The 12629-nt window shown below is 41.3% G+C and overlaps 1 protein-coding gene, 1 non-coding gene and 1 pseudogene across 4 annotated transcripts in view; 1 reads left to right on the top strand and 2 right to left on the bottom strand.

Moving 5' to 3' along the window:
* The window catches only part of CLYBL (citrate lyase beta like), a 298831-nt gene that overhangs the window by 180364 nt on the left and 105838 nt on the right, over positions 1–12629 (top strand). The gene's annotated exons all lie outside the window — the stretch shown is intronic.
* Positions 5884–6011, bottom strand: LOC111546636. The gene has a single exon (XR_002732852.1). It is a non-coding gene; the product is annotated as a small nucleolar RNA SNORA25 (small nucleolar RNA).
* Positions 6082–6168, bottom strand: LOC111546633 (annotated as a pseudogene).

Here is a 12629-nt window from a genome sequence, read left to right as displayed (position 1 = left end):
TGCCATTAAATAGCAGAACCAAGATTTGAATCTCCTGGAATTTTTGACAGGAACCAACCTCCAACTCACCTGCTCGTGTATGTCCTAATCCACCTTTTTTCTCTTTCTTGGAAAACGAGTGCCTTGGCTTCTTTTTATCTTTTGTCAGCTTCCTGTTCTCCATGATCTCTCAAAGGTAACTGACAGGAGCTCTGTGTTCCCACCTGCAGACTCTTTCAGTGTCCTGGGATTGGGAGTGTCATCCATTTAGACCTGGAGCTTCAATTCACTGGAAAGTCCGGATAAACCTGAAACTTCTCAAATATCTCATATTCCCTTTTCTTTCTTGATGTCACCTCTTAATCATGTTTCTTATTTGAATATTCTCTTGATGGAGGACATAGAGACCATTTTTAGTGAGTTTATTTCTCAGTAAGAAGAAATCCATATTAAAACTCTTAATTTCAGATTATCTAGTTAGAGTCTGGCTAAACTGAACCATTATTGCCTAATTCAGCTTTCTTGGCATTATTGAAATGTAGTCACTTCATTTTATATCTCATATTTTTATTAATAGACTAATTCCATATTTCATTTGATTGACTCTGTGAAGTATGGGCTTATAATGAAAACAATAGGAGTTTCCACAAAGCAGTTTATAAGTATATAATACCTTCCAGCAGGCTCTAATCCTGTCCTGCTAATCCAATTTGTATTTAAGTAGCTCCTTCATGTCAAGGATGGCACTACCAGCTCACCTTCCCAAGCACGGATGATAAAAAGACTGCCTCCACTCCCTCTTATCTCCTCCTTTTCATTGTTAAATGCATGAGGAGGTGTGGGGCTGTCTAAGCCACTGCTTGCTGGGCCACAGTAAAATATGCCAAGTAATGCATCGATTTCTGATGTAACTCCATGACACTGGGTGAGGCCAAGAAAGTAGGTGCCCAGGAGGAAGAGGCATGATTCCACGGCTGCCATTTCAGTTGAATAAATATTTAGGCAATTCTTTAAATTTATTTACTATTTAAATTTAATTATTTAAATTTAAATACCTAATCAATACTTAAATAAATACTGAGTACTTACTCCACTAGTTGCCATGGCAGGCGGGAGGGACACAAAAATGGTGGCAGATCCCCAACCTGGAGGAGACACAAGCTGGTGGTGAGAGTGGCAAAAAGTACATAGCTATGATCCAGCAAAATAGGTCTATGAGAACATATTCCTTTATTAATCATTTAGTTCTCAGTGGGTTTTTTTTGTTTTTGTTTGTTTGGGAAGGGGTCTCACTGTTGTCACTTGGGCTGGAGTGCAATAGTATGATCTTGGCTCACTGCAACCTCCGCCTCCCGGATTCCTGCAATTCTGGAACTCAGAATTCTGCCTCAGCCTCCAGAATAGCTGGGACTACAGGCGTCCGCCACCACACCTGGCTCATTTTTGTATTTTTAGTAGAAACGGGGTTTCACCATGTTGACCAGGCTGGTCTTGAACTCCTGACCTCAGGTGATCCTGCCTCGGCCTCCCAAAGTGCAGGGATTACCGGTGTGAGCCACCATGCCTGGCCAGTTCTGAGTGTTTTTTAATTGCCATTTGGTCTCTTGCTTGAAATATAACATACAAAAGAGTGCTTCCCAAAGTCTGTGATGAAGAACCAGTTTGGTTATCCAACCCATTGTAGATTGATACTTTTGTAAAATACAATACAAATGAATTGCTATAAAAATTAAATGCTGGTTGGGTGACAGCAATGTCAGGTGCTACAGAAGTTTCTAAACTGTTACTCTCCAAGGTTGTGCTTAATCATGGTGGCATGGTAAGATTTCAAGGACCAAGAGTGGGCCAGAACCATACCTTGAGTATACCAAGGTGTGGTTTTAAATTTCCGAGTTTTTTGGTTTTTGTTTTTTTCAATTTATCTTTTTGTTGCTGAGCTCTAGCATAGTGCATGGTGGTTAGAGAAATGTGATGTGAATGATGATGATTCTTTGAGATTTGTCGTTCTGCTTAATGACCGAATACATTAGCCATATTTTGTAACTCTTCCATGTGCTGAAGAATAAAGTATATTTTGTATTTACTAGATGCAGAGTTCTATGTATTTTCTATCAGACCAAGCTTGTTAATTATGTTATTCAAATATACAAATCTTTACTGACTTTTTTCTGCTTGATGTGTCAATAATTGAGAGAGGCTAGTTGAAATCTATGCTCCGATAGAAGATTTGCCAATGTATTTACACATTTAGAATTACTACATATTCCTGGCATATTGATTCATCTATTTCTGTGTACTGACCATCTTTATCCCTTATAATGCATTTTACTTTAAAGTTTATGTGGTCTGATCATAATACAGCAACGTCAACTTTCTTTAGGTTGGCATTTGCTCAGTGTATCATTTTCATTCTTTTGCTCTCAAAGTATTCATGTCTTTGTATTTTAATTACGTCTCCTATTTTAAAAAAATTTCTATATCCATGTTGACAATTTCTCTTTTTTTTTTTTTTTTTTGAGACAGAGTCTCACTCACCCAGACTGGAGTGCAGTGGTGCGATTTCGGCTCACTGCAAGCTCTGCCTCCCAGGTTCACGCCATTCTCCTGCCTCAGCCTCCTGAGTAGCTGAGACTACAGGCGCCTGCCCCCGTGCCTGGCTTTTTTTTTTTTGAGACATAATCTCAGTATGTTGCACAGGCTGTAGTGCAATGGTGTGATCTTGGCTCACTGCAACCTCCGCCTCCCAGGTTTCAGCGATTCTTCTGCCTCAGCCTCCCAAGTAGCTGGAAATACAGGTGCCTGACACCACACCCAGCTCATTTTTGTATTATTAGTAGAGACAGGGTTTCACCATGTTGGCCAGGCTGCCCTCGAACTCCTGACCTCAGGCGATCCACCTGCCTTGGCCTCCCAAAATGCTGGGATTACAGGCGTGAGCCACTGCACCCAGCTAATCCATTGAATTTTAATGTAATTACTGATGAGTTTAAATTTAATTATACCATTATATACATATATATATATATATATTTTTTTTTTTTTTTTTTTTTTGAGACGGAGTCTCGCTCTGTAGCCCAGGCTGGACTGCAGTGGCCGGATCTCAGCTCACTGCAAGCTCCGCCTCCCAGCTGACTGCAAGCTCCGCCTCCCGGGTTTTTTATGCCTTTCTCCAGCCTCAGCCTCCCGAGTAGCTGGGACTACAGGTGCCCGCCACCTCACCCGGCTAGTTTTTTGTATTTTTTAGTAGAGACGGGGTTTCACCATGTTAGCCAGGATGGTCTCGATCTCCTGACCTTGTGATCCGCCCATCTCGGCCTCCCAAAGTGCTTACAAAGCACTTTGGGAGCACTTTGTAATCTCCCAAAGTGCTGGGATTACAGGCTTGAGCCACCGCGCCTGGCCCTATACCATTATATTTTATAATGTTTTCCCACCTGTTTCATGTTTCTTTTTTTCATCTTTCTTTCCTTTTAAAAAAAAAATATATATATGTATTTTATTTTTTATTTTTTGAGACTGAGTTTTGCTCTTGTTGCTTATTGCCCAGGCTGGAGTGCAGTGGCATGATCTGGGCTCACTGTAACCTCCACCCCCCAGATTCAAGCAGTTCTCCTGCCTCAGCTCCTGAGTAGCTGTGATTACAGGTGCCTGTCACCACGCCCGGCTAATTTTTTATATTTTTAGTAGAGATGGGGGTTTCATCATGTTGGCCAGGCTGGTCTCGAACTCCTAACCTCGGGTGATCCACCCACCTTGGCCTCCCAAAGTGCAGGGATTACGGGCATGATCTACTGTGCCCAGCCAGTTTGTTTATTTTCTTAGTCCATTCTTTCCTCTCTTGATTTATAAGTAGGACCGTGTTTGTAATTTGTATTGGTTTCTCTTGAAATTTTACTAAGCACACTTAACAAAGCCTAAAATTAATCCATATCTTTCTTCTGGACAGCTCAAGAATCTTGGAAAACTTTAAATCCAGTTATTTCTCTTGCACTGTATGTGTTATTTTTGCTCAATATTTTAGTTATCTCTCTTTAATCCCATACATTTTATATTATTGCTATCTACAGTATTTCTTTATATTATCTTACATATTTTCCCACTTTTTTTTGCTTATCATTCCTTTTTGCATCTCAGATCTTCTTCCTGGGATGAGCTTTCTTTCTCTTGAGATGCATCTTTCAGAATTTCCCTATAGTGAAAGTTGGTTGATCATAAAGTTTCCATTTTTGTTTTTTTTTTTTTTTTGAAAATGCCTTTATGACCCGGGTGTGGTGGCTCACACCTGTAGTCCCAGCACTTTGGGAGGCCAAGGCAGGCAGATCACCTGAGGTCAGGAGTTTGAGATCAGCCTGGCTAACATGGTGAAACCTTATCTGTACTGAAAATGCAAACATTAGCTGGGCATGGTGGTGTGCACCTGTAGTCCCACCCTCAGGAGGTTAAGACAGGAGATTTGCTTGAACCTGAGAGGTAGAGGTTGCTGTGAGCCAAGATCATACCATTGCACTCCAGCCTGTGTGACAGAGTGAGGCTCTGTCTCAGGGAAAAAAAAAAAAAAGTTTGTGTAATCAAAAATTTTTCAAAGGATGGGTCCTTGTTTTCGAACAGTTGACCATGTTCTCTAGAGTGCCATCCTACTGTAAACATGGATACATTTCAACAAAAGTCCTTTTTTTTTTTTCTTTGGCATACTGAAGTTTTACTAAAATGTGACTAGGTGTGGATTTATTACTCTTTTTCTCCCTTACATTTTTAATTCCTTTTGCTTGGTATTAGTTGTGTTTCCTATATTTGTAGATTCATGTCTTTTATCCATTTTGTAAAATTTCCTTTAGTACATCACATATGGTCTCTGTTTCTCCTTTCTATTCTTTCCTTCAGAGATGCTGAGTACACGTAGTTGGAAACTTCATTCTATCCTTCTCTCTTAATATCTTCTCATATTTTCTCCTTGTTTCTCTGTGTTACATTCTCAGTTAGTTCTTCCTGTTTAATTTCCAGTTTTCTAATTCTCTCTTCAATTGTGTCTAATTCGTTTAACCCTTCCTCTGAGGTTTTGTTTGTTTCTTTGTTTTGGTTTTTTTTTTTTAAACAAAGTCTTGCTCTGTGGCCCAGGCTGGAGTGCAGTGGCATGATCTCGGCTCACTGCAACCTCCGCCTCCTGGGTTCAAGCAATTCTTCTGCCTCAGCCTCCCAGGTAGCTGGGATTACAAGCATGCACCACCACGCCCACCTAATGTTTGTATTTTTAGTAGAGATGGCGTTTCACCGTATTGGCCAGGCTGGTCTCAAACTCCTGAGCTCAGGTGATCCGCTTGCCTCAGCCTCTGAAAGTAGTGGAATTTCCAGTGTGAGCCACCATGCCTGGGCCATCCTCTGAGTTTTTTATTTTAATTATTATATTTGTCATATCTGGAAGTTCTATTTGGTTCTTCTACATATCTGCTTGGTATATTGTGAATCTGATAAATCCAGTACTTTGGGGTGTAAATCATTTTTTATCTAAAGAAGAGAAACTTTGGTTAAACTTATTTACTTTCCCACATCAATAATCATGGATTATTATGTCATGATTATGAGTGGCAAAGTCTTTTTTTTTTTTTTTTTTTTTTGAGACGGAGTCTTGCTCTGTCGCCCGGGCTGGAGTGCAGTGGCCGGATCTCAGCTCACTGCAAGCTCCGCCTCCCAGGTTTACGCCATTCTCCTGCCTCAGCCTCCCGAGTAGCTGGGACTACAGGCGCCCGCCACCTCGCCCGGGTAGTTTTTTGTATTTTTAGTAGAGATGAGGTTTCACCGTGTTAGCCAGGATGGTCTCGATCTCCTGACCTTGTGATCCGCCCGTCTCGGCCTCCCAAAGTGCTGGGATTACAGGCTTGAGCCACCGCACCCGGCCGAGTGGCAAAGTCTTATATTGCCTCAGGAAAACATAACATTATTGAGTGCTGTGGCATTCGATAGAGAACTTCAGTCTTTGGTCATAGCATTAAGAGCTCTTGGTTTCATAGCCTCATGAGCCCTCTTTGAAATAACCTATCTAAATCATTTTTTGTTGTTTCTGCTGACTCTTACTTATGGCATGAACTCATATGTACATTTTATTCACATCAGATCGGTAATGTGCCAACGTTGCCACAAGATTTGAAGGAGGTACATCTCACACAATAGCATGCTTATGAACCACAGAAGGATCATGAACCCATATTCATTGGAATTAATTCAAACAATTCTTAGATCCCAAGAGCTTAAAGTGAGAAGGTTTTCCTCCAAAGAGAATTTGTGTTTACACCTACTGAGAGTCAAAGATATTACTAATGTGGGAGTCTCAATTTATTCTCCCTAACCTTGCAGTGGTCTCAAGGCGTAGTATTCGTATTCTGATACTAGGTCTGATATAGGTATTTGATTCTCCATGTCCTTATTTTTCTTTCACAAATCAGAATTCAACCTATTGCTTCTTGTTATTCCTCTGCTTCTGGAAAATTCTTTCTTTTTTTTTTTTTTTTTTTTTTTGAGATGGACTCTCACTTTGTTGCTCAGCCTGGAATGCAGTGGCTCAATCTTGGCTCACTGCAACCTCCATCTTCTAGGTTCAAGCAATTCTCGTGCCTCAGCCTCTTGAGTAGCTGGGATTATAGGCGCCCACCACCAGGCCCAGCTAATTTTTGTATGTTTAGTAGAGACAGGGTTTCACCACGTTGGCCAGGCTGGTCTCGAACTCCTGACCTCAGGTGATCTGCGTGCCTTGGCCTCCCAAAGTGCTGGGATTATAGGCATGGGCCACTGTGCCTAGCTGAAAATTCTCTTACATTCTACTGAGCCCAAAAATGCATTAAAAAGTACTTTTGTTGAAATGTATCTATTTTTACAGTAGAATAGCACGTCAGAGAACATGGCCAACCATTCCAAAACAAGGTACCCATCCTTTGAAATTTTTTTTTTTATTTTCTGAGACAGAGTCTTACTCTGTCACCCAGGCGGGAGTACAATGGCACGATCTCCACTCACTGCAACCTCTGCCTCTGTGGTTCAAGTGATTCTCCTGCCTCAGCCTCCTGAGTAGCTGGGACTGCAGGTGTGTACCTCCACCACACCTGGCTAGCTTTTGTATATTTAGTAGAGATGAGGTTTCACCATGTTGGCTAGGCTGATCTCAAACTCCTGACCTCAAGTGATCTGCCCACATTGGTCTCCTGAAGAGCTGGGATTACAGGCATGAGCCACCCTGCCTGGCTTTTTTTGTTGTTGTTGTTGTTTTTAAGACAGGGTCTTGCTGTGTCACCCAGACTGGAATGCAGTTGTTCAGTCATTGCTCACTGCAGCCTCAACCTCCCAGGCTTAAACAATCCTCCCACTTCAGCCTCTTGAGTAGCTGAGACCACAGATGTGTGCCACCGTGCCCGGCTAATTTTTTTATTTTTATTTTGTAGAGATGGGGGTCTCTCTGTGTTGCCCCAGGCTTGGTTATAAACTTTAAAACAATTAGTCTAAAATTCATTCTTACACATTATTTAAAAAGCCAAATAGTTATAAAGCAACCCCCAACCATTATTCAGTTTCCCCCTCTCCAGAGACAATCCTTTTTACCTATTCTAGCTTATTGGTATGCCCTTTTCTTCAGTATTTCTAAATAATACATTTCTTTTCTTTCTTTTTCTTTTTCTTTTTTTTTTTATTTTGAGATGGAGTCTTGCTCTGTTACCCAGGCTGGAGTGCAGTGGCACAATATCTGCTCACTGCAACTTCTGCCTCCCGGGTTCAAGCAGTTCTTTGCCTCAGCCTCCCCAGTAGCTGGGATTACAGGAGCCCAGCACCACGTCCAGCTAATTTTTTTTTTGTATTTTTAGTAGAGACGGGGTTTCACCATCTTGGCCAGGCTGGTCTTGAACTCCTGACCTTGTGATCCACCCACCTCGGCCTTCCAAAGTGCTGGGATTATAGGCGTGAACCACTGCGATTGGCAATAATACATTTCTTAAATTATTTCTTTTCTATTTCAGGCGTAATATATTGACTCCTCACTATGGAGAATGAGGATTTATCATTCCTCCCTCTCCACTTTGTCTCTGCCACATGTGAACCTTGTCCATCCTCCAGTTGTCCCAATACCATTATATTGTAACTTTAGTAAGATTAATATTCAGTGTAAAAACTATTTAGAGCTGAACTATATAGTAATAAATGATTATCTTTCTATTTCTGCCTGACCTATTGTTTTCCACAGAGGTGGAGTTCATAATTGCCTTTTTTTTTTTTCTGGCTTAGTTTTCTATTAAGTTGTCACTAATTCAATACCCACTTCATGACTTATTGTCTGAATCTCCCCTTCGTATGTTCAGAAGCATCCAGGATTCTATCAGTTCATATCTTAGAGAAGTCCCTCCCTGAACCATCACAGTCCCTTGAAGTCTGGGCTGCTGGTCCTTCACGCAGAGGCAAACTGGAATTGTGAACTCTCCCTTCCCCACCATTCTGGGGATTCCCTTCACCTTTCCCTTGTGGTCAGTGTCCTGTTTTCTACATCCTATGGCTTTTCATTTCTAGGTATGTTTCTATGTTTGGGTGAGGCATATCTGCCAGTGGCTCCGAGACATGGCTTCCTTCTGAAGCATAGAAGCAACTTACATTCACATAATCTCATTTTTTTCTAGTTTGGCTTGTAAAGAGTAGAGATCTATTCGGAGTCGAAACCAAAGGAGTAACTCAGAATTGTGATTTGAGGAAGGCTTTTTCTTGGGAACCTAAGTTAGTGAAGTCTAGGATGTCACTTGTGGGCAAGTTAATTCGATACCAGCAGTCTGATTTAGTGGAAAGGGTAGATGGCTTGGCAACAGAAAACTCATTTAAATTTCCCAGTTTTGACACTTGCTAGCCAGGGAATTTGAGTCCTGTAATCTCAGGAGCCTCTGTTTCTTTAATCTGTCCCATGAGGTTGGTGATAATGAAACACACACCGCCCACCACAGGGCCAGCTGTGAGGCTCAAACAGAAAAACCCTTTGTAAACTCTCAAATGCTACATAAATAATGTCTTTTTTTTTTTAACCCCAAAAACAGTGGTGTCATTTTTAAAGAGATAAAGCTTAGAAAATTTAAGAGAGTGAGTAATTAGTATGTCCCTTAAGGTATCTCTTTAACATACAGGATCATAATTCGATAGTCAGGAACTTTGGAACCATATTGCTTATACCTGTGTCTGGATTCTGATAACATTTTGTCTGAAGAGTGCGACCTTGGGGAAATTAATTCCACATCTTTTCCTCCATTTCCTCTTCTGTAAAGTAAGAGTAAGGACGGTAAGAGTAGTATTCCACCCCACAGAATTAGATTAAAGGGGCTGACATTTGTAAAGTGCTTAGAGCTGTGCCCAGCACATGTAAGTGCTATGAGAGCATTTTATAAATCCATAAATAGCCGTGGTCTTAACTGTGCTCCCGAACAAGGGTCCGAGAGCATCAGTTCAAGTCTCTGGTGAGTGCTCAGCATGCCAAGACCTACTGGTATTGATTATTGCCTTAGAGTCCTGACTCTCATAGGGTAATATATTGGGACAGATAGGTTTTCTCTCTAAATATCATGGGGTTTGCCAATTTTGCTGTTTTTTAACTTTCCCCCTCAACTATGGTAGACAAAGAAAAGACTCTAGTGCCAGAAAAATGCCACTTTTCCACTTAGGCTTCTATATAGATTTCTTAACATGAGGGGCTGGAAACAGCCATCTAAGAAAGATCTTATGTATTCATTTTTTTCCCTCCAGAAGTCAGAGAGAAAAATAAATCATTTTCTTGACCTGCTAAACAATAGATTTTTACTTCGCCTTATTGTACCAGATGCTTGAGCAGTTCTCAGAAGAAAGGAAATAAGAAAAAGTCCAGAGAAAGCAGCACCATCTGGCTGAGGACAGTTCAGAGCAAGTGGGAGCTGGGCTGGAGGCTGGGCACTGAGCAAGACCCATGCACAGTGACCCTTCGCCACCATGGGAAACCCAGGGATGGGAGGGCAGCCGCGGGTGGACTGAGATTGTCTTGGGGGAGCTGGCCACCCTCAGTAGAGGGGGCGAGGGAAGCACCTGGTTGAGTGGGGATCAGAGCAGCCGCTCTCTTATCCACCTGCTCCATGTGGCAGAGTACTTGGGACAGCCAGGAGGGCCGTCTTGTTGCAGCTGCCTTCCACCATGAAACACAAGAGGAAGGCAAATGCCTCCTAAGTGGCAGTCAGTGCTTCGGCAGCCCTTCCACCCTGCACCCCACCCCACGTCCCACCCCTGGAGTTTCTCAACTGGGCAGTGCTCTTTGAATGCTTCTCCTGTCACCCATCCAGGGTATTAGGACATGCCAAGGCCTAAAAGAAAGCGAGTGGTTGTGGAGACGAGAACAACTGGAAGCCACACGGTAGAGAAGGCAGTGCAGCTATAAACCCCACAGTGAGCCCCTTCCTAAGTACGTCCTCCCCAAACAGAAATTCCTGCAAGGCCTCCTGTAGTCACCTGTTAGACTGCAGAACCAGGGAGGCACTCCATTTGTCAGTGTGAGTTGCTCAGAAAGAAATACCCAATATCAGTCAAAGTTGTTGGCTTATTATTCCTCTTTGTTATTACTTTGTTACTTATTATTACTTTAATTGTCGTACAGATGGAGGGTCCTTTCCACCTGAGCGTATATATTCTCTCTACTTTGTGCTCTCATTTACACTTCTTCTTGTGCACGTGTACGTACATAACACACACACACACACACACAAGTACATAGACCTTAAAGCTTCATTTATGCTTACATAGACATACCGTACACATACACGAATCCGTTTGGCTAACTTTTAAATTCCTCAGTGCTGTCACTTTTGTTGAAATAAATTAGTAGAGTGGCTAGGTGTATACTCCCCACAGCGAGCCAGTGAACTAATGTGCAGGGAATGATTAAATGTATACAGAGGCATGGGGAGCCAACTCTTCTTCAATAGGGGTGTGAAATTAGGATGGGAAGGCTCCTCTCCCAGGTGCCTTGCCTTTATTAAAAGACTTAAGAGCTCGGGAGATGTCTTCAATAGGAATTAGGATATCTGAGTCTTTCTGGAATAGTGTGGAAAGCTGAACTGTGCTTAGGAACTCTGCAAGGTCTTTTTGATCCTTAAAGGTTCTGATATAAAAACCTATCCAGGTTTTTATAAAAGTAGTAAAGTGTTTTCAGTTTTTTATTAATCTCTTCATACCCTTAAATAACCTTTCCCCTTTTGAACAGTAACTGTTAAAAAAATAAATAAAAAACAACAAAAATTTTTTTCTCACTGTTTTATTCTTCAAACCAGGCATCCTCTTAATGCAAGGATTCAAATATCTCTATTAGGGTCATAATAGTCAGCAATTTATATTTAATGAGCTCAGCAAAGTCTCTTTACAAAGAGATGCAGGCTTTAAATTGCCAGTTATTTCTTTTCCTGCAATTCCTAGGAATCCAATTAAGTAAGACTGAGTATGATCTATAATGTGATATATCTGTCTACAGAAAGCCCAGGCCTAGGCAATAAAACAGATCTTTGAGCTCCAGCTCAAAATTAAGATTAAAAGAAAAAAGAAAAGAAAGAAAGAAAACACAGCTTAAATGATTCAAAGATTTATAAATGTGAAAACTGTATCCATTTCCTCTAATGTGAAGTAAGAAATAGCTTGGAGAGTATAGTGAAAATCATTAAAGTTACTTATTTCAAATATAGCTACTAATTAAAATCTCTCCTTTGGATCAGGACCACAGGTGGTCTTTACAAAATAAATTCAAGAGGTTTTAGTTTGCTAAATCTGTGACTAAAGAATCAAATGTGTGGCCAGGCACTGTGGCTCACGCCTGTAATCCCAGCATTTTGGGAGGCCAAGGCAGGCAGATCACCTGAGGTCAGGAGTTTGAGATCAGCCTGACCAACATGACAAAACCGTCTCTATTAAAAATACAAAAATTAGATGGGCGTGGTGGCACACGCCTGTAATCCCAGCTTCTCAGGGGGCTGAGGCGGGATGATCACTTGAACCCAGGAGGCGGAGGTTGCAGTGAGTCAAGATTGCACCACTGCACTCCAGCCTGGATGACAATAGCAAGACTCCATCTCAAAAAAGATTCAAGTATGTATAACCTCTGCCAAAATAAAGAGGAGATAGTATGAAATCATGCAGAGAACATGCTTTATATCAAAATATAGTATTCTTTTCAGGTTTTAAAAATTTCATTGGCCACAATTTATAACAAAGTATTAAATACCATATTTTCATTTATTATTATTATTATTATTATTATTATTATTATTATTATTATTTTAGATGGAATCGTGTGCTGTCACCCAGGCTAGAGTGCAGTGGTGCTGTCTTGGCTCACCACAACCTCTGCCTTCTGGGTTCAACCAATTCTCATGCCTCAGCCTCCCGAGTAGTTGGGATTACAGGCATGTGACACCACACCTGCCTAATTTTTGTATTTTTGGTAGAGACAGGATTTCACCATGTTGGCCACGCTGAGCTAGAACTCGTGACCTCAGGTGATCCGTCCATCTTGGCCTCCCAAAGTGCTGGGATTATAGGTGTGAGCCACCACACCCAGGCTAAATACTATGTTTTTAATAATAAACCAGTGGGTGTATTTTAAGTCATAATTTAATATTCTGATTTAGAGA

Source organism: Piliocolobus tephrosceles, chromosome X, assembly GCF_002776525.5.
Source record: "Piliocolobus tephrosceles isolate RC106 chromosome X, ASM277652v3, whole genome shotgun sequence".
NCBI lineage: Eukaryota > Metazoa > Chordata > Mammalia > Primates > Cercopithecidae > Piliocolobus > Piliocolobus tephrosceles.
Note: the sequence above shows the minus strand (reverse complement) of the source record. Positions and strands in the feature narration are given on the sequence as shown.